General features: G+C 42.6%; 1 long non-coding RNA gene across 1 annotated transcript in view; it reads right to left on the bottom strand.

Moving 5' to 3' along the window:
* Positions 1 to 13,747: 13,747 nt before the first annotated feature.
* The window catches only part of LOC134351820 (uncharacterized), a 30,120-nt gene continuing 19,116 nt past the window's right edge, over positions 13,748 to 24,751 (bottom strand). Inside the window, exons 3-4 of the long non-coding RNA XR_010019269.1 lie at positions 22,618 to 22,743; positions 13,748 to 14,800 (exon numbers count right to left, since the gene is read on the bottom strand). This is a non-coding gene — a long non-coding RNA (uncharacterized LOC134351820). The remainder of the gene's footprint in view (positions 14,801 to 22,617; positions 22,744 to 24,751) is intronic.

Consider the following 24,751-nt stretch of genomic DNA (forward strand, 5'->3'; position numbering starts at 1 on the left):
CTGGCTGCGGGGCGCTCTTATATAAACAGCGGTGACATCACTGCCGGGTTATCCCCGGGTCACATCCAGCGTGGGGAGGAGGACTTCCGTTCCGGCGATCAGACCATGTTTTTCGAGCTGCAAAACCGGCAACGTGAGGAGAGGTTACAGTTACAAGTTTAAAACTCTGCATAGTTACTGGTCTAATAGTGGTCGCCTATTAGCGAATCGCGATCGACTGGTCGATCTTTGAGACTTTCCCAGTACATCCCGAAAAAAAAACACAAATACATTATGCCTGAACGACATATACACCTGAACAATTTTTACCCCTAGAGCGTCTACGTGAGTCGTTTTTAACCCACACTTAGTTGCTTTCCCTGGTTATTGTGTTTCACTTTTTCCACTGCCCAGCGTCGTGCGTCACATGTGTGCTGACATTATGTGACTATCGCCGCTGTCTCTCTCAAATTTCCATGGAGCGTGGGAGAACTGAAAAAGTGTCTAAAATAAACAAACAAACGGGCAAACTGTCCAATGGCGAAAGAAAAAACAACAGGTGTGGGTAAAAATGACTCACTTATGCATTCATGACTTAACTAGAAGATTTCTCAGTATAGCGCAGACTTCTGCCGAGGGGGCAGTTAGCTGAGGAGTAATTGTTAAAATCTGTAATTCAGATAACGTAATTGCAAAATGCAGTCCTCATTGGCATAAAAATTTGATCAACTTTAATCGGTTTTGACTGTTATGCTGTTATTTATATTACGTCAGTTATGCAAAAGTTTGATCAGTTGTACTGCTCTTTCGAATTTTTTGCCTTTCATAGCGTGAATTCATGTTTAGCATTTCGGATAGTGTGCTAGTAATTAGCATTAATTTTAGTTTTTACTGAAAAGTTAGCGTCTCTCTCTCTCTCTCTCGATTTAGCTGTTGTATTTTTTTCAGAGTTGTGCTGCATCAAAGTGACCAATTAGATAAGATAAGAATACAGACTGTCGCAAACATCAATATACGGCACTCGCTGGTGATATCCTACACCTTCCAATTACACCCATGTGACCAATTACATAGAACATAGAATAGTACAGCACAGTAGAGGCCCTTCGGCCCACAAAGTTCTGCCTACCCTCAAACCCTGTCTCCCATTAAAGCCCCCACCTTAAATTCCTCCATATACCTATCTAGTAGTCTCTTAAACTTCACTAGTGTATCTGCCTCCACCACTGACTCAGGCAGTGCATTCCATGCACCAACCACTCTCTGAGTAAAAAACCTTAACTTCCCACCCCTTAAAGCCATGTCCTCTTGTATTGAGTAGTGGTGCCCTGGGGAAGAGGCGCTGGCTATCCACTCTATCTATTCCTCTTATTATCTTGTTCGCCTCTATCATGTCTCCTCTCATTAACCCCCTAACCTGCTTGTCAGGAACGTGGGAGAAAACCTGAGCACCCAGATGAAACCCAAGCAGTCACAGAGCGAATGTACAAGCTCCTTACACACAGAGGTGGAACTTGCTATATTTGTTCTTTGACAAGGACAAACTTGCATGGGTAAAAATGCTGGAACTATTTTATTTACAGATTTACAAAATGACAACTTTACTCAAGACTTCAGCCCACCAAGAGTGAGTGTGTGTTTCCCCTTCACCAACATCACCTCCTGTTCCAGTTCAACTTTCCAGATTGCACACTGGGAACTGAAATTCTTTATTATATACACACATCATAACACATCTTTTCCCTTTAAAGAAAACAAACACAATAGTATGTCCTCGTAAACCTGCAAGACACAACTTACTTTGTCTCTGACGAGTGAGTCTCTCAAATCTCCAAACTCTCAGTGTGTGAAGCTCAGCTAAGTATTGTTTCTGGTCACAGGAAAAGAACTTCTATCACTCAAACTCATCATATTACTTGGGACAAAATACTCCTCAAATTTTGTCATCAGAGTGTCTAATTTAAAGTCTGTCTCATCAATTTGAAAGCGTTGTAAATGTCCAAAACATCTTCGCCAAATACGTGTAGAAAGATAAACGCTTTCAATTTTTCGTCTGCCCTGCCGGTTCTGCTTGCCATTAAATATATATTGAATCGGTGCTTGAAGTGTTTCCCAGCTAGATTCCCAGTAAACTGCATTGCTGCAGGTGGACTTAGGTTATACATGACAGAATATTTTGAGCTTTTCTCACCTGAACCTCTTGGTGAACTTGGAGACAGCTTGGCAGCAGCTTCTCTCCGTCAGAACAAAAGTGCATATTCTGTAGGGATATCTGAATATTGTCATTGTTAATTGATGAGGAAATTCCTTTGCAGGTTCTGCTTGCTATTTTTTTTTTGTTCTCTCTGATGTCAGGATAAATCAGCAAAAAAAGCCTGATATGGGACTTTGCTGGTGAGCTGAACTGGTAGAAAAAAGTTAACATTTTATATTGAAGGTTCTTTGCCAAAACTGAGAAGCAGACATAAGATGCAGGGAGGGTAACATCTCTGATAGGTCCAACTAGGGTAATCATTGGGATTAAACAGTAAATAAAGTCATCTGGTCAATGAGTGAATGGGGTAGTTTGAGAGTGAGAAGATAGACAAAAGAGTGTAGAAATTGCAAAATACAGAGCAGGAAGACATGCACCCAATTAGTTCCAAGGGTTTAGATGGGGCAGAGTTTGTTAAGTGTGTCCAGGACAGATTCCTGTCACAGTGTGTTGACAGGCCGACCAGGAGGAATGCCATACTAGATCTAGTACTAGGTAATGAACCGGCTCAGGTCACAGATCCCTCAGTGGGTGAGCATCTAGGAGACAGTGACCACTGCTCCCTGGCCTTTAGTATTATCATGGAAAAGGATAGAATCAGAGAGGACAGGAAAATTTTTAATTGGGGAAGGGCAAATTATGAGACTATAAGGCTTGAACTTGCGGGAGTGAATTGGGATGATGTTTTTGCAGGGAAATGTACTATGGACATGTGGTCGGTGTTTAGAGATCTCTTGCGGGATGTTAGGGATAAATTTGTCCCGGTGAGGAAGATAAAGAATGGTAGGGTGAAGGAACCATGGGTGACAAGTGAGGTGGAACATCTAGTCAGGTGGAAGAAGGCAGCATACATGAGGTTTAGGAAGCAAGGATCAGATGGGTCTATTGAGGAATATAGGGAAGCAAGAAAGGAGCTTAAGAAGGGGCTGAGAAGAGCAAGAAGGGGGCATAAGAAGGCCTTGGCGAATAGGGTAAAGGAAAACCCCAAGGCATTCTTCAATTATGTGAAGAAAAAAAGGATGACAGGAGTGAAGGTAGGACTGATTAGAGATAAAGGTGGGAAGATGTGCCTGGAGACTGCGGAAGTGAGCGAGGTCCTCAATGAATACTTCTCTTCAGTATTCACCAATGAGAGGGAACGATGACGGTGAGGACAATGAGTGAGGTTGATGTTCTAGAGCATGTTGATATTAAGGGAGAGGAGATGTTGGAGTTGTTAAAATACATTAAGACAGATAAGTCCCCAGGGCCTGACGGAATATTCCCCAGGCTGCTGCACAAGACAAGGGAAGAGATTGCTGAGCCTCTAGCTAGGATCTTTATGTCCTCGTTGTCTATGAGAATGGTACCGGAGGTTTGGAGGGAGGCGAATCTTGTCCCCTTGTTCAAAAAAGGTAGTAGGGATAGTCCGGGTAATTATAGACCAGTGAGCCTTATGTCTGTGGTGGGAAAGCTGTTGGAAAAGATCCTTAGAGATAGGATCTGTGGGTATTTAGAGAATCATGGTCTGATCAGGGACAGTCAGCATGGCTTTGTGAAGGGCAGATTGTGTCTAACAAGCCTGATAGAGTTCTTTGAGGAGGTGACCAGGCATATAGATGAGGGTAGTGCAGTGGATGTGATCTGTATGGATTTTAGTAAGGCATTTGACAAGGTTCCACACGGTAGGCTTATTCAGAAAGTCAGAAGGCATGGGATCCAGGGAAGTTTGGCCAGGTGGATTCAGAATTGTCTTGCCTGCAGAAGGCAGAGGGTCGTGGTGGAGGGAGTACATTCGGATTGGAGGTTGTGACTAGTGGTGTCCCACAAGGATCGGTTCTGGGACCTCTACTTTTCGTGATTTTTATTAACAACCTGGATGTGGGGGTAGAAGGGTGGGTTGGCAAGTTTGCGGACGACACAAAGGTTGGTGGTGGTGTAGATAGTGTAGAGGATTGTCGAAGATTGCAGAGAGACATTGATAGGATGCAGAAGTGGGCTGAGAAGTGGCAGATGGAGTTCAACCTGGAGAAGTGTGAGGTGGTACACTTTGGAAGGACAAACTCCAAGGCAGAGTACAAAGTAAATGGCAGGATACTTGGTAGTGTGGAGGAGCAGAGGGATCTAGGGCTACATGTCCACAGATTCCTGAAAGTTGCCTCACAGGTAGATAGGATAGTTAAGAAAGCTTATGGGGTGTTAACTTTCATAAGTTGAGGGATAGAGTTTAAGAGTCGCGAGGTAATGATGCAGCTCTATAAAACTCTGGTTAGGGACACACTTGGAGTACTGTGTCTAGTTCTGGTCGCCTCACTATAGGAAGGATGTGGAAGCATTGGAAAGGGTACAGAAGAGATTTACCAGGATGCTGCCTGGTTTAGAGAGTATGGATTATGATCAGAGATTAAGGGAGCTAGGGCTTTACTTTTTGGAGAGAAGGAGGATGAGAGGAGACATGATAGAGGTATACAAGATATTAAGAGGAATAGATAGAGTGGACAGCCAGCACCTCTTCCCCAGGGCACCACTGCTCAATACAAGAGGACATGGCTTTAAGATAAGGGGTGGGAAGTTCAAGGGGGATATTAGAGGAAGGTTTTTTACTCAGAGAGTGGTTGGTGCGTGGAATGCACTGCCTGAGTCAGTGGTGGAGGCAGATACACTAGTGAAATTTAAGAGACTTCTAGACAGGTATATGGAGGATTTTAAGGTGGGGGGTTATATGGGAGGCAGGGTTTGAGGGTTGGCCCAACATTGTGGGCCGAAGGGCCTGTACTGTGCTGTACTATTTTATGTTCTATGTTCTATGCCCGGCAGATTAGGCTATGCAAATCCTGCACTTACAGAGGGACCGAGAAGGCAGCATCAGTTGTCAAAGATCCCCACCATCTGGTCCATGCAATCTTTTCACAGCTACCATGAGGCAAGAAGTCCAGAAGTCTGAAGCCCTACACCACCAGGTTCAGGAACAGCTACTTGAGTGATTTGGTTCTTGAACTAAACTGCACAACCCCAGTATAGCAACTCCTTGACAATTTTGCACTATGATTGACAGTCCTTTCGTTCTATGTTCTTCTTTGTACAGTTTACATTTTACTTGTGAATATTGTATCTCTTGCTATGTGTTCCATGATGTTCGGGTTGAGAGTTTCGAGTTTCTGGAATTGAACATTACCAATAGCTTGTCATTGTCCAACCACATGGATGCCATGACCAAGAAAGCTCACCATTGCCTCTCATTCCTCTGTAGTCTAAAGGAATTTGACATGTCCCTGTTGACCTTTACCAATTTTTATCAATGCACCAATGAAAGCATCATATCTGGATGCATAACGACCTGATACGGTAACTGCTCTGCACGTGACTGCAAGAAACTGCAGAGTTGTGGACACAGCTCAGCACATCACAGGAACCAGCTTTCTCTCTACGGACTCTGTCTATACTTCGCACTGCCTCAGTAAAGTAGCCAGCATAATCAATGGCTCCTCCCACCCCGGACACTCTTCCTTCTCCCCTCTTCCATTGGGCAGTACATACAAAAGTCTGAAAGGGCATGCATCAGACTCAAGGAGAGCTTCTACCCTGCTGTGCTAAGCCTATTAAATGGTTCCGTAGTAGGAAAAGATGAACTCTCGACTGCACAATCTACCTCATTATGATCTTGGACTTTACTGTTAACCTGCACTGCACTGTCTCTGTAGCTGTTAACAATTTATTCTGCAGTTATATTGTTTTACCTTCTTCTACCTCAAGGTATTTAACGATCTGATCTGTATGACAGTATGTGTGAAAAGCTTTTCACTGTATCTCAAGGAACATAGAACATTACAGCACAGTACAAGACCTTCAGCCCGTGTTGTGCCAACCTTTTAACCTTATGTTACGTACCCCGTAACTGGATTGCCAAACCGGCAGAAATGGATCACTCAGTTAGAGTCTGGATTACTGGAACTAAGAAAGTTTTATTAAAGAAACAAGCAACACAGTACTCTAATCAAAAGGATAATAAATGCAACAGTTCAGCAATGATAAACACACATGTACACAGAATTAGGATAACAGGATCAATCAAGCTCTATCGTCGTCTAGGGGTAAATGACCAGTTTCAAAGTGACGCAAAGTTCAGTTCAATTGAGTTCAGTTCAGTTCACAGTAATCACTGCCGTGGGAGATGGACAGTGGGGGGAAGGAGAGAGAGAGCAAAAACGAATGAATATTCAAACGGCTTCCACACAGACCTTCGATATTCTTCGCAGTCAGCTTTCGGGCGAGCCCTTTGTGATGTTTTCTGAGGTCACCGACTGTGACCTCTCCGTTTCCAGATACGATCTTTCCTCAGCGGTGAACCCGGCACCCAGGCAAGGGCGGACACACACCAGGTTCCTGCCGATTGTATCTTTCCACCCTGTGCGTCTCTGGCTTGGACCCACGACCAGCCCTCCAAAGACTCCCACCGACTTGTGGGAGGCGCACCGCTTCCAGGGTCTCGTTACCTCATGGTGTCGTGTGTGTGTCCTGCCTTAGCGAACCTGTCCCTTTTTATCCCCCTGCTGGGGTATCGCCTGTCCATCACTTCAAACAGTTCAGGGTTCAAAGAGGAGCCGGTCTTGACAATTCCCAGACCGCTGTCTCCTTCCGTTAAGCTCTCCCGTCTCTTCATTAACATTTCCAAATGCTGCTCCATTGTCTTTACTTATCTCTCTCTCCTGAAGACAGGTGGCAGATCAACTGTTGATCCCACTGGTGATAGCACAGGACAGTCAATATCTTAGTCTATGTGTACTTTCGTCACACTACTCTAAGATCAAATTAGTACTTCCCTCCCACATAGCCCTCCATTTTTCTATCCATTTCCCTATCTAGAGTCTCTTAAATGCCTCTGCCTCTCCCATCTCCCATAAGACCATTAGCTATAGGAGCAGAATTAGGCCACTTGGCCCATCGAGTCTGCTTTGCCATTTCATCATGCTGATCCGTTTCCCATTCAAGCCCAATCTCCTGGCTTCTCCCCACAACCAGTCATGCCTTGACTAATCAAGTCTATCAACCTTTGCCATAAATATACCCAGTGATTTCATCTCCGCAGCTGCTGCGGCAACAAATTCCATAGATTCACTACTCTCTGGTGAAAGAAGTTCCTCCTTGTTTCCATTCTAAGTGGATGTCTCCCTCTTCGGAGGCTGTGCCTTCTGGTCTTAGATTCACCTACTACAGGAAAAATCCTCTCCATACCCACTCTACCTGGACCTTCAACTTTCAATAGGTTTCAAGGAGATCCCTACCCTCATTTTTCTGAATTCTGGTAAGTACAGGCCAAAGCCCATCAAACACTCCTCATATCCTGGAATCATTTTTGTGAAGCTCCTTTGAACCCTCTCCAATTTCAACACATTCTTTCTTAGATAAGGGGTGAAAAGCTGCTTAGAATCCTCCAAATAAGGCCTTACCGGCGCCTTATAAAAGGGTGGCTAACGTTGTCCCTCTCTTCAAGAAGGGAGAAAGAGAGAAAACAGGGAATTATAGACCGGTTAGCCTGATGTCGGTGGTGGGGAAGATGCTGGAGTCAATTATAAAAGATGAAATTATGACACATCTGGATAGTACTAACAGGATTGGTCCAAGTCAGCATGGATATACGAAGGGGAAATTGTGCTTGACTAATCTTCTGGAATTTTTTGAGGATGTAACTATGAAAATGGACAAGGGAGAGCCAGTGGATGTAGTGTACCTGGACTTTCAGAAAGCCTTTGATAAAGTCCCACATAGGAGATTAGTGGGCAAAATTAGGGCACATGGTATTGGGGGCAGAGTACTGACATGGATTGAAAATTGGCTGGCTGACAGAAAACAAAGAGTAGCGATTAACGGGTCCCTTTCGGAATGGCAGGCGGTGACCAGTGGGGTACCGCAGGGTTCAGTGCTGGGACCGCAGCTGTTTACAATATATATTAATGATTTAGATGAGGGAATTAAAAGTAACATTAGCAAATTTGCCGATGACACAAAGCTGGGAGGCAGTGTGAAATGTGAGGAGGATGTTATGAGAATGCAGTGTGACTTGGACAGGCTGGGTGAGTGGGCAGATGCATGGCAGATGCAGTTTAATGTGGATAAATGTGAGGTTATCCACTTTGGTGGTAAGAACGGGAAGGCAGATTATTATCTAAATGGAGTCAAGTTAGGAAAAGGGGAAGCACAACGAGATTTATGTGTTGTTGTGCATTAGTCACTGAAAGCAAGCATGCAGGTACAGCAGGCAGTGAAAAAAGCTAATGGCATGCTGGCTTTCATAACAAGGGGAATTGAGTATAAGAGCAAAGAGGTCCTTCTGCAGCTGTACAGGGCCCTGGTGAGACCACACCTGGAGTACTGTGTGCAGTTTTGGTTTCCAAATTTGAGGAAGGACATTCTTGCTATCGAGGGAGTGCAGCGTAGGTTCACAAGGTTAATTCCCGGGATGGCGGGTCTGTCATATGTCAAAAGATTGGAGCGACTGGGCTTGTATACTCTGGAATTTAGAAGGCTGAGAGGTGATCTTATTGAAACATGTAAGATTATTAAGGGATTGGACACGCTGGAGGCAGGAAGCATGTTCCCGCTGATGGGTGAGTCCAGAACCAGAGGCCACAGTTTAAGAATTAGGGGTAGGCCATTTAGAATGGAGTTGAGGAAAAACTTTTTCACCCAGAGAGTGGTGGATATATGGAATGCTCTGCCCCAGAAGGCTGTGGAGACCAAGTCTCTGGATGCTTTCAAGAAGGAGATGGATAGAGTTCTTAAAGATAGCGGAATCAAGGGATTATGGGGAGAAGGCAGGAACTGGATACTGATTGTGGATGATCAGCCATGAACACAGTGAATGGCGGTGCTGGCTCGAAGGGCCGAATGGCCTACTCCTGCACCTATTGTCTATTGTCTCAATATTACATCCTTACTTTTATGTTGGCAGATGGAATACAGTGTTGGGAAATGTATGGTCATGCACTTTGGTAGAAGAAATGAAAGGGTTGACTGTTTTCTAAATGGAGAGAAAATATAAAAAACTGAGATGCAAAGGGACTTGGGAGTCTTTGTGCAGGATTCCCTACAGGTTAATTTGCAGGTTGAGTCTGTGGTGAGGAAGGCAAACTCAATGTTAGCATTCATTTCAAGAGGACTAAAATATAAAAGCAAGGCTGTAATTTTGAGACTTTATGAAGCACTGGTGAGGCCTCACTTGGAGTATTGTGAGCAGGTTTGGGCCTCTTATCTTAGAAAGGATGTGCTGAATCTGGGGAGAGTTCAAAGGAGTTTTAACGAAAATGATTCCAGGATGGAATGGCCTGTCAAATGAAGAGCGTTTGATGGCTCTGTGCCTGTATTCGCTAGAATTCACTAGACCACTCCTGGTGAAGGGTCTCGGCCCGAAGCGTCGATTGTACCTCTTCCTATAGATGCTGCCTGGCCTGCTGCGTTCACCAGCATTTTTTGTGTTTGTTGCTTGAGGTAATACGGTATCAACTTCACGGGCCCTGTACAGAATCCAGAAGAGGGCCTGATAAGGTGTTTTCTTGGACCCTACGGGAGGCAAGTGCAGAAATTGCCAGCGCCCTAGCAGAGATATTTAGAACATCCTTAGTGACAGGGGAGGTACCGGAGGATTGGAGGACAGCCTATGTTGTTCTGCTGTTTAAAAAGGGCTCTAAACAGAAAGCAGGAAATTATAGGCTGGTGAGTCTGACAGCAGTTGTGGAAAAGTTATTGGAAGGTAGTCTAAGGGACCAGATATATAAGTATACAGATAGACATGGACTGATTAAAGATAGTCAGCATGGCTTCGTACATATTAATGGTAAGACTCTTGGCAGTGTGGAGGATCACAGGGATCTTGGGGTCCAAGTCCATAGGACACTCAAAGCTGCTGCACAGGTTGACTCTGTGGTTAAGAAGGCATACAGTGCATTGGCCTTCATCAACCATGGGATTGAGTTTAAAAGCTGAGAGGTAATATTGCAGCTATATAGGACCCTGGTCAGACCCCACTTGGAGTACTGTGCTCAATTCTGGTTGCCTCACTACAGGAAGGACGTGGAAACTATAGAAAAGGTACAGAGGGGATTTACAAGGATGTTGCCTGGATTGGGGAGCATGCCTTATGAGAATAGGTGAGTGAACTCGGCCTTTTCTCCTTTGAGTGACGGAGGATGAGATGTGATCTGATAGAGGTGTGATGATGAGAGGCGTTGATCGTGTTGATAGTCAGAGGCTTTTTGCCAGGGCTGAAATGGTTAACATGACAGGGCACAGTTTTAAGATGCGGGTGGAAGTAGGTACAGAGGAGATGTCAGGGGTAAGTTTTTTACACAGAGACTGGTGAGTGCGTGGAATGGGCTGTCAGCGACAGTGGTGGAGGCAGATACAACAGGGTCTTTTAAGAGACTCCTGGATAGGTACATGGAGCTTAGGAAAATAGAGGGCTATGGGTAACCCAAGGTAATTTCTTAAGTAAATACCTGTTCAGCACAGCATTGTGCGCCAAAGGGACTGTATTGTGCTCTTGGTTTTCTATATTTTTTTGTTATTGAGTTTTTTGAGGAGGTTACCAGGAACGTGGATGAAGGTAAGGCTGTGGATGTTGTCTACCATGGACTTTAGCAAGGCTTTTGACAAGGTCCCGCATGGGAGGCTAGTCAGGAACATTCAGTAACTTGGCATTCAGAATGAAGTCGTAAATTGGATTAGATATTGGCCAGAGAGTAGAGGCCTGTGACTCGCGATGTGCAGCAGGGATCGGTGCTGGGCCCTTCGCTGTTTGCAATCTATATCATTGATCTGGATGATAACGTGATTAAATGGATCAACAAATTTGCAGATAACACCTAGAGTGGGGTGTAGTGGACAGTGAGGAAGAATGCCATGGCTTGCAGAGAGATTTACATCAGCTGGAAAAAATGGACTGTAAAATGGCAGATGGAATTTAATGCACACAAGTATGAGGTTTTGCAGTTTGTTAGGCCCAGTCCGGGTAGGCCTTACACAGTGAATGGCAGAGCACTGATGAGTGTGGTAGAACAAGGGGATCTGGGAATACAAGTATATAATTCATTGACAGTGGCTTCGCAGGTAGATACGGTAGCTTTTGGCACATAGATGTTAGGTTGAAGTTGTATAAGACGTCAGTGAGGCCTAATTTGGAGTACTGTGTGCAGTTTTGGTCACCTACCTACAGCAAAGCTATAAAAAAGAGTGCAGAGAAAATTTTCAACAATGTTGCTGGGTCTGGAGGACCTGAGTTAGAAGGAAAGATTGAATATGTTAGGACTGTGTTCTTTCAAACATGGAGGGCTGAGAGATTTGTTAGAGGTACACAGATCTATGAGTGCTATAGACAGAGTGAATGAAAGCAGCATTTTTTGAGGTTGGGTGGGACTATAACCAGAGATCATGGGTTAAGAGTGAAAGGTGAGAATCTTAAGGAGAACATGAATGAAAACTTCTTCACACAGAAGGTCGTGAGAGGGTGGAATGAGCTGCTAGCACAAGTGGTGCATGCAAGCTTGATTTCAATGTTTAAGAGAGGCTTGGATAGGTACATCAATAGTAGGGATATGGAGGTTTTTGGTCGCGGTGCTGGTAGATGGGAGTAGACAGTTTAAATGGTTTTGGCATGGATCAGATGGGCTGAAGGGCCTGTTTCTGTGCTGTACTTCTCTATATTATAGACTCTATGACACATTTGCTGTGGCTCACCCCTTGCCCCAGGTAGGTCGTCCCCCTTAACAGTATCCATAACGATATACTTATTATTGAGGTGAATGCCCGCAGGGGTACTCTGTTCTGTCTGCCCATTTCCCTTTCTTCTCCTGACAGTCAGCCAGTTTCCTGCCTTCCTGCAAACTAGGGGTGACTACCTCCCTGTAGCTCCTCTCTATCAATTCCTCAGTCTTCCGCATGAGCTGAAGGTCATCGTGCTACAGCTCCAGTTCCTTAACACGTTCTCTGAGGAGCTGCAGCATGGTGTACTTGGGGCAGATAAGGTTATTCAGGAGGCTGGAGATCTCTCAGAATTCCCACATCTCACACAAAGAACACAAAAGAGCCCTGGAGCCATTTTCACTGCCATTAATTATGCCCTAACAGACAAGGAATGAAGACTATAGAAGAAACCTACCAGGTGGTTACTGCGCCCACTGCTATTGAGCCAAAGCCGAAACCTCCCCACTCTAACACTGGCCCTTGCTCTTGCATCCCGTTCACTGATCGGACACAGTTCAAACTCTAAAAACTGCAGCAAAGCACTGCTTTACAATGCATTCCACCCACCTACCACTTGCTGTGTAAAAATCTTATCCCTGTTATTCCCCCTATACTTTCCTGCAATCACATTAAAATTATGCCCTCAATTTAGCCATTTCAACCCAGGGAAAAAAGTATCTGGCTGTCCACTCAATCTACGTCTCTTATCATCTTGAATATCTTGATACATGTGGCGAAGGTAAACCAATACTCACACCAATGTGCTGGTGATTGTGCTGCAAGTAAGTTCTTCATTGCATCAGTGCATACATGTACTTGTGTCCATGACAGTAAACTTGATTCAAATTGATTTGGAAAAGGAAATATTTAAAAATTTGAAAAAGACAAGAAGGGCAAAGTAACAAGCAAGCCGAGCCAGTTTCACGGATAGACAACTGATATGGACTGAGAAATCAAGTTACTTGAACTTGTAGTCTAGAATTAAGTCCAAAAAGCTGTGATATGCCCAGATGTAAGATGAGGTCTTGTTCGTCAAGTATGCATTGGGCTTCACTGTAATACTACAGGTCCTCCCCTGCTCACAAACACCCGACCTATGTATAGTCTGTGATATGAAAGATAGTTTGGGAAATTGGTGGTATAAATTTGCTGACTGTTGCAAGGCTGCAGATATCTTATTCTATTTGGGAAGCTGTATTATAGCCACATTTCCCACATGCAAACAGTCTATGTTACAAATGTTCACAGGAACAGAACCCTGCCCTAACCTGGGGAGAACCTGAGCAGGAGGCCACAGACTGGTAAACATCTTCATGTAATTTAATGTAGCTAGTTTATTGTTTGGTGTCCAATTCAAGAGAGAAGACTGTCTGTTAAATATGCATTTAATATGTTCATCGCACCTTGTTAGTACTTCGTCCTTTGTTGAATATTCTGGTCAGAAACTGACCAGTTAAGTGGGTGGGTGGAATGCATTGTAAAGCAGTGCTTTGCGGCAGTTTTTACAGTTTGAACTGTGTCTGATCAGTGAACGGGATGCAAGAGCAAAGGCCAGTGTTAGAGTGGGGAGGTTTCGGCTTTGGCTCATCAGGAGTGGGCGCAGCAACCATCTGGTAAGTTTCTTCTTGCATGTGATTTTATTTGTTGGAAAACACAAGATGTTCTTTTTCTTCTTTTCTCTACTATGTTATTGACAGTGGGCAAAACCCCTCAAATCATTTATAGTTACAATAACAGCAGCTTGTATTTATTATGAATAATCATAAGACAGAAGATACCGAGACTTTTCAGAGGGGCTTTATTAAAAAAAAATTTATATTGATTTACATCGAGTGTTATTAGGACAAATAATTGAAATAAGGGTCAAAATGGTAAGGCTAAAGGAACATCTTTAAGGTAGAGAGCAGCAGGGAAATGAAGTTCTTAACAGATAGGTACATGTTCATCACATCATCTTCATTAGCCACCAGCTTCCATGTTGCAATGATCAGTGCCTTCCTAATCCATTCATTTCATTGATTACATCAAGCACACTCCACTTAGATATGAAAATGTGTTCTCTTAAAACATTGAATCACAAATTAATAGATAGAATATTGAACATGTACTGGTAATATTGCAGATTAGAGTGAGTTATTTTTAAAATATTTTCTTGGCATTGAATACAATATCATAATAATATCAAGGATATACCTGGTAACTTCATAACAAAATTGTCCATGTGCTTAAAATAAGTCTTTAAGATTTCTTAATATATTTTAAACTTAAGTCCTGACCAATAGTCTTAAGTTGCTTTATACTGATCATGGTTTTGACTGTTATAAAATATATCTTTTAATAAGTACTGCGAGTGTTCACTTTGCACCTGGGTTTCTTTAATTTGATGAAATAATTGTGATGTTTTTCCTTTGTGATAGGTGGTATCTTGGAACCTGTGGTAACATTCTGCCCAAAGTGAGTTCATTACAGTTTATAAGTAACAACATGACTATAAAGCTAGAATATTAAAAATTAATTTTGGTGATAGAGAAATCAAAACTTATGAATATTATTGCCTATATTGGCCCCAATTACAGCTTCCATTTAAGTAAAATTAATAATATATATCACCAGGTCTCCTCAAGCAGATGATGCATTATTCAACTTAATTTGTAAGCTTATAGATGAAGTAAAGAAAACTTGCAGAGGCCATAAGCAGCAGTTTTCTTGCAGAGAAATTAATTGAACCATTCACATTACATAAATTTGAATCACAGCATTTAACTCCAGTATTGACGAATAAGACATCGGTGTTTCCCGTGCACCGTGAATTTTCAGTGCAGCCTTTCGTCAAGACAGTTGTCTGTGTCCCAACTATAATGGGTCAAGAGGAGATAAAAAGATTTTGAATCAGTAATGACAACATTTTAATCAAAGGTGTGGATTCAATAAGTTTTCTTGCAGATGGACCTTCCAAAACTCGGAGTAAATAGAACCGCAGGAAACTGATTTGCACTTACGATTCTGACAGACCCTTGGTGATCTTAATCTTACTACTGGAAGAATAATCAAAAGCATTCTGAATATTGTGCACAGGAATGGGCAGAGAAATAGAAATAAATCAAAGGTACTTTCATGTATTACCTAAAAGCTAATTGAGATTTGGTCTGAGGTTGGGCAAAAAGGATAGAAATGATGAGAAATCTCTGAGAAATTCCCTTCTTCTACTATCGATGCTGCCCTCACCCTTATTTCCTCCATTTCCTGAATACCTACGCTCACCTCATCTTCCTGCTGTCTTAGCAGCGATGGAGTTCCACATGTCCTTATCTACCATCTCATGAGCTTCTGCATCCAATATATCATTCTCTGCAACTTCTGCCATCTCCAAAGGGGTACTACCACCAAACATAAATTTACCCACCCTCTCTCTACTTTCCACAGGGATTGCTCGCTCTATGATTCCCTTGTCCATTCGCCCCTACCCACTAGCTTCCCTTCCAGCACTTATCCCTGCAAGTGGCCAAAGTGCTACACCTGCCCATTCACCTCCTCCCTTATCTCCTTTCAGGGCTCCAAACAGCCCTTCCAGGCAAAGCAACACTTCACCTGCAGATCTGCTGGTGTTGCCTACTGTGTTCAGTGCTCCCAATGCGGCCTCCTCTACATTGGTGGGACCTGTCATAAAATGGGGGACTACTTCATCAAGCAACTCTGCTCCACCCACTAAAAGTGAAACTTCCTGGTAGCCAAATATTTTAATTCCCATTTCCATTCCAACATGTCTGTCTATGGATTTCTCTTGTGCCATGATGAGGCCACCCTCAGGGTGGAAGAGCAACCCTTCATATTCCATCTGGGTAGCCTGCAACCTGATGGCATGAATATTGATATATCCCTCCAGTTAAAAAAAATTCCCTCCACCTGCCCTCTTCTTCTATTTCCCATTCTAGCCCCTTAACTCTTCTCATCTGCCTATCACCTCCCCCTGAGGTCCCCTCCTCCTACTCTTTCTCCTATGGTCCACTCTCCTCTCCTCTCAGATTTCTTTTTCTCCAGCTCTTTACATTTCTTACCCACTTGGGTTTACCTATCCTTCTTCCTCCTTCCCCTTTTCCCACATTTTTATTCTGTCATCTTCCCCCTTCCTTTTCAGCCCAAAATGTTGACTATTTATTCATTTTCATAGATGCTGCCTGACTTGCTGGGTTTGTGTGCGTTGCTTGAGAAATCTCTGTAGAAGCTTATGAGTCGTTAGAATTCTCTACCACTGGCTATCTTGGGCATTCAATATGTCCAATATTGAATTTTAATAAAACTTGGACACTTGGGAAATCAAGGGATCTAAGAAATGAATGGGAATGCAAGAATGCAGATTGCAAGATCAACAAGGATCTTTTGAGCAGTATTGAGAAGCTTAAGGAAGCATACAACTTATATCTGCTTATGTTCTCGGAAGGATGGGAGTTTCATCAATTCATCTGTCATTTAAATTTAAAATGATTGAAGAGATAAAACCATATATTTAAAAAGATTTCATGTTGTATAAATAGAATCTATTGCTTAGATTTTATAAACTTATTACTCTGCACAGATGTGGATCTTCTTCATGTTCTTCAACCACACATTCAAGCAAAAGTCTAAACGCCATAGTTCCTTTAAAAAAAGCTAGAATTCCAATTCAGGATTAACCGACCATTTTGGGGATCTAAGTGGCTGGTCACATCAGCTTTGCTTTTCATTAGATGGCAACCCGAAAGAGATGGGAGGGGAGTGGGGAGGAGTCTAAAATGGTTTCTAACATCTGTATTTATACAAAGTCAAAGAACCAGTGAGGTCATGGTCCATATACAGATTACAGAGAAGAATGTGTTTGCTGTCTTGAGGCAAATTAGAGTGGATAAATCCCCAAGGCCTGACAAACTGTCCCCTCAGACCCTGTGGAAGCTAGTGCAGAAATTGCAGAGGTCCTAGCAGAGCTACTTAAAATAAGACCATAAGACATAGGAGCAGAATTAGGCCATTTGACCCATTGAGTCTGCTCTGCTATTCAATCATGGCTAATCCTTTTTCCCCCTTTTCAGCCCTATTCCCTGCCTTCTCCCTGTTAACCTTGATGTCATGTCCAAGATCCTATCAAGCTCTGCCTTAAATACACCCAACAACCTGGCCTCCACAGCTGCCTGTGGTAATAAATTCCACACATTCACCATCCTCTGGCTAAAGTAATTTCTCCACATCTCTGTTTTAAATGGATGCCCCTCTATCCTGATGTAGTGTCCTCTTGTCCTAGACTCCCCCACCATGGGAAACATCCTTACCGAATCTACTCTGTCTAGGCCTTTCAATATTTAAAAGGTTTCAATGAGATCCCCTTTAATCCTTCTAAATTCCAGTGAATACAGACCCAGAGCAATCAAACGTTCCTCATACGATAACCCTTTCATTCCTGGAATCATCTTTGTGAACCTCCTCTGGACCCACTCCAATGCCAGCATATCTTTTCTTACGTTTGTAGATGAGGAGCCCAAAATTGTTCACAATACTCAAGGTGAGGCCTCACCAGTGCCTTATAAAGCCTCAGCATCACATCCCTACTCTTGTATTCTAGACCTCTTGAAATGAATGCTAACATTGCATTTGCCTTCCTCACCACCAACTCTACCTGCAAGTTAGCCTTTAGTGTGTTCTGCACAAGGACTCCCAAGTCCCTTTGCATCTCAGATTTTTGGATTTTCTCCCCATTTAAAAAATAATCTGTATATTTATTTCTACTACCAAAGTGTGTGAGCATGCATTTTACAAGATTGTATTTCATTTGCCACTCTCTTGCCCATTCTCCTAATCTAAATCCTTCTGTAGCCTACCTATTTCCTCAGCATTATCTGTCCCTCCACCTATCTTCGTATCATCCGTAAACTTGGTAATAAGCCATCAATTCCATCATCCAAATCATTGACATATAACATTTAAGTGGTCTCAACACTGACCTCTGTGGAACACCACTAGTCATTGGCAACCAACCAGAAAAGGCCCTCTTTATTCCCACTTTTTGCCTCCTGCCAATCAGCCAATGCTCTATTAATGCTAGTATATTTCCTGTAAGATGCTACCATGGGCTCTTAACTTGGTAAGCAGCCACATGTGTGGCACCTTGCCAAAGGCCTTCAAAAAGTCCAAATATGCAACATCCACTGCAACCCCTTCATCTATGCTATGTGTAATCTCCTCAAAGAATTCCAACAGGTTCATCAGGCAAGCTTAAGGAAACCATGCCAACTTTGTCCTATCTTGTCCCGTGTCACCGAGTACTCCATAACCTCATCCTTAACAAATGACTCCAACATCTGCCCAATCACTGAGGTCAGGCTAACTGGTCTATAATTTCCTTTCTGTAGCCTTCCTCCTTTCTTAAAGAGTGGAGTGATTTTTGCAATTTTCCAGTCCTCTGGCAACATGCCAGAGTCCCATAGTTTTTGAAAGATCATTACTGCATACTCCACAATCTCAACCGCTACCTCTTTCAGAACCCCAGGGTACAGTTCATCTGGTACAGTGACTTATGTCCCCTTCGGTCTTTCAGCTTTTTGAGCACCTTCTCCCTTGTAATAGCAACTGTACTCACTTCTCTTCCCTCACACCCTTCAACATCTGGCACACTGCTAGTGTCTTCCACAGTGAAGAATGATGCAAAATACTCATTTAGTTCATCTGTATTTCTCCAGCCTCATTTTCTAGCAGTTCTACATCCACTCTCATCTTTTATTTTTTAAATACTTGGAAAAGCTTTTATTCTCCACTTTGGCGTTGTTTGCTAGCTTGCTTTCATATTTCATCTTGTCCCTCCTAGTGATTCTTTTACTTGCTCTCTGTAGGTTTTTAAAAGCTTCCCAATCCTTTGTTTTCCCACTAATTTTTGCTTTGTTGTATGCCCTCTCTTTTGTTTTTACATTAACTTTGACTTCCCTTGGCCACGGTTATACTCTTTTGCCATTTGACTATTTCTTCATTTTTGGAATATATCTATCCTGCACCTTCCTCATTTTTCCCATAAACTCATGCTGTTGCTGCTCTGCTGTCAATAATAGACAATAGACAATAGGTGCAGGAGTAGGCCATTCAGCCCTTCAAGCCAGCACTGCCATTCACTGTGATCATGGCTGATCATCCACAATCAGTACCCCGTTCCTGCCTTCTCCCCATATCCCTTGACTCCACTATCATTATGAGCTCTATCTAACTCTTTCTTGAAAGCATCCAGAGAATTGGCCTCCCCTGCCTTCTGAGGCAGAGCATTCCACAGATCCACAACTCTCTGGGTGAAAAAATTTTTCCTCAACTCTGTTCTAAATGGCCTACCCCTTGGTTCTGGACTCCCCCAACATCGGGAACATGTTTCCTGCCTCTAGCATGTCCAATCCCTTAATAATCTTATATGTTTCAATCAGATCCCCTCTCATCCTTCTAAATTCCAATGTATACAAGCCCAGTCGCTCCAATCTTTCAATATATGACAGTCCCACCATCCCAGGAATTAACCTCGTGAACCTACACTGCACTCCCTCAATAGCTAGAATGTCCTTCCTCAAATTTGGAGACCAAAACTGCACACAATACTCCAGGTGTGGTCTCACCAGGGCCCTGTACAACTGCAGAAGGAACTCTTTGCTCCTATACTCAACTCCCCTTGTTATGAAGGCCAACATGCCATTAGCTTTCTTCACTGCCTGCTGTACCTGCATACTTACTTTCAGTGACTGATCAACAGGACACCAAGATCTCGTTGACCTTCCCCTTTTCCTAACTTGACACCATTCAAATAGTAATCTGCCTTCCTGTTCTTGCCACCAAAGTCGACAACCTCACATTTATCCACATTAAACTGCATCTGCCCGCTCACCCAACCTGTCCAAGTCATCCTACATTATCTCAACATCCTCCGCACATTTCACACTGCCACCCAGCTTTGTGTCATCTGCAAATTTGCTAATGTAACTTTTAATTCTTTCATCTAAATCATTAATGTATATTGTAAATAGCTGCGGTCCCAGCACCGAGTCTTGCAGTACCCCACTAGTCACCACCTGCCATTCTGAAACAGACCCGTTAATCCCTACTCTTTGTTTCCTGCTGTCATCCCTGCCAGCATCTCCTTCCAATTTACTTTGGCCGACTCCTCTCTCATACCACTGTAATTTCCTTCACTACATCAGAAATACTGCTAAGTCAGACTTTATTTTCTCTCTATCAAATTTCAAGTTGAACTCAAACATATTGCGATCACTACCTTCTGAGTTTTCTTTTATCTTAAGCTCCCTAATCACCTCTGGTTCATTACATAACACCCAATCCAGTATGGCTGATCCCCTCGTAGGCTCAATGACAAACTGCTCCAAAAAGCCATCTCATAGGCATTCAACAAACTCACTCTCTTGACATCCATTTCCAACCTGATTTTCCCAATCGACATGCATGTTGAAGTCGCCCATGACTAAAATGTCTTTTTCTATGGTGACATGCTGGAGGATTAGAGTATAACTAATATTCTGTTGTTTAAGAAAGATTTAAGAATAAGCCAGGGAATTATAGGCTGGTGGGCCTGACGTCAGTAGTGGGAAAATATTCTAAGGGACCCGATATATAAGTATTTGGACAGGAACAGGGACTGATTAGGCATAGTCAACATGGTTTTGTGCTGCTAGTTTGTGTCTAACCAACCTTAGAGAGTTTTTTTTTAGAGGAAGTTTCCAGGAAAGACAAGGCAGAATATGTAGACTATATGGATTTTAGCAAAGCTTTGACAACGTTCTGCATGGGAGGTTGGGCAAGAAGGTTCAATCATTTGGCATTCTGGATAATGTAGTAAATTGGATTAGACATTGATTTTGCTGGAAAAGCCAAAGAGTGGTAATAGATGGTTGCCTCTCTGATTGGAGGCCTGTGACTAGTGATGTGCCAGAGGGATTGGTGCCGCATCCATTGTTGTTTGTTATCTATATCAATGATCTGGATGATAATGTAGTAAACTGGATCAGCAACTTTGCAGATGACACCAAGTCTGTGGTGTAGTGGACATCGAGGAAGGCTATCAAAACTTGCAATGGGATCTGGATCAGCTGGAAAAATGAGCAGAAAATTGGCAGATTAAATTCAGTGTTGATAAATGTGAGGTGTTGCACTTTGCAAGGACTTGCATGGTTGTGTCACAGGTAGATTGGGTTGTGGAGAGAGCTTTAGGCACATTGGTCTTCATAAATCAAAGTATTGAGTACAGAAGTTGAGATGTTGCGTTGAAGTTGTAGAAGGCATTGGTGAGGTCTAATTGGGAATATTGTGTGTAATTTTGGTCACCTACCTAGAGGAAAGATGTAAATAAGATAGAGTGCAGAGAAAATTTACAAATATGTTGCCAGGACTTGAGGACCTGAGCTATAGGGAAAGGTAGAAAAGCAAGCTTTTTCCTCTGAGGTTTGGTGAGACTCGAACTAGGGCTCATGGGTTAAGAGTGAAAGGTGAAATGTTTAAGGTGAATATGAGGGGGAGCTTCACTCAGAGGGTGGTGAGAGTGTGGAACGTTCTGCCAGCAGATGTGGTGCCTGCAGATTTGACTTCAACACTTATGAAACTTTTGAATACATATGTTGATGGAAGGGTATGGAGGGCTATGGTCCGGGTGCAGATCAATGGGACCAGGCAGATTAGTAATTTGGCACGACTAGATGCGCCAAGTGGCCTGTTTCAGTGCTGTAGTATTCTATGACTATGGCTGCAACACTGGTGGCCAATATTTTGAATGGTTAGCTCCAGTGAAAGCTAAAAATTAGCTTTATTTGCCACGTGTACGTCACATCGAAACATACAGTGAAATGGGTAGTTTGCATCAATGGCCATCACAAGTCCAAGGATGTGCTGGGCACAACCCACAAGTGTTGCCATGCTTCCAGTACCAATGCAGCATGCCCACGACTTACTAACCCTAACCTGTACATCTTTGGAAGTTGGGAGAAAACCAGACCACTTGGAGGAAACACTTGCAGTCAAGGGGAGAACATACAATCTCCTTACTGACAGCAGCAGAATGGAACCTAGGTTGCTGGCACTGTCATAGTGTTACACTGACCACGACATGACCATGCCTCCCGAGAGGCATTGAGTCTGGAGAAGAAACTGGTGGATTTTTATAAATGAAGTTGACCTGCAACTGTGCTGACATTAAATCAGTCTTATGTGCTCACTGACATTTTGGCCTGTCTGCTCTTAAACTTCCAGTGGTCAATCACTGCATGTGTGTTAATGTCCTCACCCACGTGAAATTTCACTCAATTGGTAAATTCCCTGTGGTCATCATCCCAGTGCTCTAAGGGCAGTTCCTGTGCACAAAATCAGGGGTTAATGATCCAATTTACTAACAATTGGATTTAAAAACCCTTTATTATGAATGGTACAGCTGGTAGAGGTGAAGGTAATGTTGATGGAAACAGAATCCCATAAATTTTGGTGTGGGTGCATTGTTTGCCCATCTTCCGACAATCTATGAACTTTTGATATACAGTACTATGTTCTTGTTATAAAACAGTCTGAATACACTGCACAACAAATATCACTATGTACAAGAATAGCATATCAAGGAATAATTTTCACATCACATCCTTAATAATGCTTTTGTTAAATAATAAATCATGTAAACTTACATAAATTTATTGTGACTTTAGATATGGAGCATCTGTCTTCATTACTACTGCAAGTTTGAACTGGATTTCTATTGCAGTCTTCATTGCTTGATGCATCCTTACAGTAGTAGCATTCTAAGCCAGCAACTGCAAATGGTATTAATATAGACAACTTGAAACGCATTGTAAAATTCTTCCATCTCCAAAATACTTTTTCTTCCTTGCATAATTTCATAACTTTTTTGTTATCGGCTTTAATCAAGCCTTATAAAGAGACAATAGTGGATATTGCAGATGCTGCAATCTGGAACAAAGAACTAATCACTGGAAGAACTTAGTCAGTTAAACAGCATCCATGAATGCAGGTCATCATTGTTTTATCAAGATCCTGCATGAGGACTGAAAGTATAAAGAGGAGAGGAAGGGTCTGGCAGGTGCTAGGTGGAACCAAGTGAAGATCGAAATGACAGACCAATGGAGCCAGGTAGGGGAGGGAGAAGGATGGAGGTGGGAGACAGTTACTGGTGAATGAAAGGTAGAAACAGATAAGGATAAACAAAAAAAGAGCACCAGTTGAAAACGGGAGAAGTAGAGACAGAAGCTGGAGATGTGATAAGTAGAGGCATAAAGGAACAGATGCTGGAAACTGGTAGATCAGAAGTTTATGAAGCAGAAACAGATCAAGGAGAGATGATGTGCAGATGGAACCAGTGGTGGGGAGGGGTTGGGGGAATAGAATTAAATAGGGTTTTGGGGAGGAGGTTTCAGAAAGAAAGGGGAGAGACAACCTGTGTGGATCGGAAGGAGATAAGAGCACAGAGTGTGCATTACCTGGAACTGGAACATTCAGTGTTCATTCCAGGAGAGTATGAGGAGCTGTTCCTTTAGTTTGCACTTGGCCTCACCCTCACACTGGAGAAAGTAGGTCAGTGTAGGAATAGGAAGGGAAGTTGAAATTGCATTGACCAGAAGCTCAGGATGGCCATTATGAACAGGGCATAGGTATTCCACAAAAATTATCACCTTGTCTCCACTAAAGTAAAAGAAAGCACATCGAGAGCCCCAAACATAGTAGACAAAAGGTCCATGTGAAGGTTTTCCGGAACAGATTAGAGGCCTAGAACAAACTAAACTGCATTGCAGTGCTCTCAATGTGTTATATGTTTTGGGGAGTGGTAGTTACACAAAAGGGTAGACATCCAAAGCACACAATTTATGGTGATTAGGAAAAGAGTCAGGGAGGCGAAAGTTAAAATCTATTCAAGTAACATGTAGTCATGATCTGCATTTCATTTCTTAAAAGATTTGAGTGTGAAGATTCAAAAATGAATTAGAAAAATATCTGAGGGTGAAGAGAATCGCAGAACTTTGGGTATAGAGCTGAAGGATTGATTGCTCTTCCAAATGGCCAAAATGGTTGATCACGGGTATACCACTCTCCCCCAACATTTAAGGTCAAAGACCCTTTATTGGAGCCTCAAATATTTTATATCAACACCTTCAGTTCTGTGTTACTCTAGATTAGCACAATTGGCTCTTCTGATGAAGGATTTTTAATCTGAAACTAATCCAGACTAACAGAGTGACAGAAGCTGTTCATCAGTAACACCCACTTTAAACTAATGATGTTCAATCTAAAATATGAATTCCATTTCTCTTCCCACAGATGCTGCCTGGCCTGCTGAGTGTTTCCAAAATTATCAGTTTTCAGTTCCAACAACTGGAATTTTAATTTTATTTTCATGTTAGCCAGATAACAGTTTTTTCAACCTTAGACTTTTCTCAGACTTTTGAACTAAATCATCAGTGAAAATTAATACAACTGTTATGTAAAAATTTTTAAACTATTAGCCCTTTTCCCATTTGGATTGGACAAATATGAATTCATTTGCTCCCAATATCTTATCATTGATATCTTCTTTCCCAACACTCTATAGAAGTTAGAAATTTTTCTCAGCCCCCCCCCCCGACCTGTGGTGAAGGGTGAAGAGCAAAGGGCAATGGGTTGTTTTTGGGTCTCAGTCAAACTGTGCTTAGCTGTCAAGAATTATGTGAGAGCAATTCTTTGGCAAGAAGTTCATCTGATATGAAATATGGAAGTATACCAAAGTTACTGCCAGCTTTTGTCCATCCCTGTTGCTGCAGAACTGAGAAA

Source organism: Mobula hypostoma, chromosome 1, assembly GCF_963921235.1.
Source record: "Mobula hypostoma chromosome 1, sMobHyp1.1, whole genome shotgun sequence".
In the NCBI taxonomy this organism is placed as follows: Eukaryota; Metazoa; Chordata; class Chondrichthyes; order Myliobatiformes; family Myliobatidae; genus Mobula; species Mobula hypostoma.